At 36.2% G+C, this 1,008-nt stretch overlaps 1 non-coding gene across 1 annotated transcript; it reads right to left on the reverse strand.

Annotated features, from left to right (window-relative positions):
* Positions 1–645: 645 nt before the first annotated feature.
* Positions 646–752, reverse strand: LOC114006826 (U6 spliceosomal RNA). The gene has a single exon (XR_003548498.1). It is a non-coding gene; the product is annotated as a U6 spliceosomal RNA (small nuclear RNA).
* Positions 753–1,008: the final 256 nt, after the last annotated feature.

Genomic DNA, 1,008 nt, shown 5'->3' on the forward strand with positions numbered 1-1,008 from the left:
GCAGCGAGCTGTATGGGCCCAGCTGGGTACTACTTTATAGTATGTTCATTCTACTCACTGGGGTTTATGCCTAAAGTCAGACTTGGGTTCATGTATAGGTACATGTCAGCTGTGCTAGCTATTGGATATATTTAGACTAATTAAGTTCATTGGCAGAACAATTGAATGGGGGGGGAAGGCATGGAGGGCAACCGTGGATGCCAGGGACAATGTAGGAGGAAGATGGGACATAGCAGAGGGTGGGGGATGGGAATCAAGGATGGCAAAACAAAAGGCAAGGTATGCAGGACATAAGAATTGGAAAATTATTTGCTGAGAACATGTATGTTGATGTGCTTGATTGAGCCAATGCACAGTGTATTTTGGATGGAAAATTCATTTGTGTGTTGTGATGGTGTAGAGTGAATTAATGTAGAAAATGAATAAATTTAAAAAAAAACAATTATTATGAACTTTAAAATGTCTTACACCAACATAAACTCAATTTTTTTAAGTTTAGAATTTTTTTAATTGTTCTAAAGTCATTGAAGCAAAAATCACGATAAAACATTCTGCTCTCTGCTTTATTTTATAGTTCTCCAATGTAAAATCAAAAAACTATTTGAAAAGAAAAATTATTTTGCACATGAGATGAAACAACATTTTAAAAATATGGAACACTTTGTGAATTTGCAAGTCATTCTTGCACAGGGGCCATGTTAATCTTCTCTATTCTTTCCAATTTTAGTATTTGTGCTGCTGAAGCTGTGCAGTCGGCCCTGTGGGACCCAGTCACCTTAACCTCCTCACCCCATACTGCCCTAAACTCATACTCTGATTCCATTTTCTATAAACTTTTTGAAGTCCCCCTCCCCCATACAATAAAGAACTATAAAAACAGGAACAGGAAGGCCAAAAGGGGTACTTCAATCATCTCGACAAGAGAAAAAAAGAAAAATTTAAGAATGTTTTCATTTAATTTTATTTATTCACTTTATTTATTTGAATTTGACCAGACAGGAACAGAGC

Source organism: Tupaia chinensis, unplaced genomic scaffold (genome assembly GCF_000334495.1).
Source record: "Tupaia chinensis unplaced genomic scaffold, TupChi_1.0 Scaffold000088_1, whole genome shotgun sequence".
NCBI lineage: Eukaryota > Metazoa > Chordata > Mammalia > Scandentia > Tupaiidae > Tupaia > Tupaia belangeri.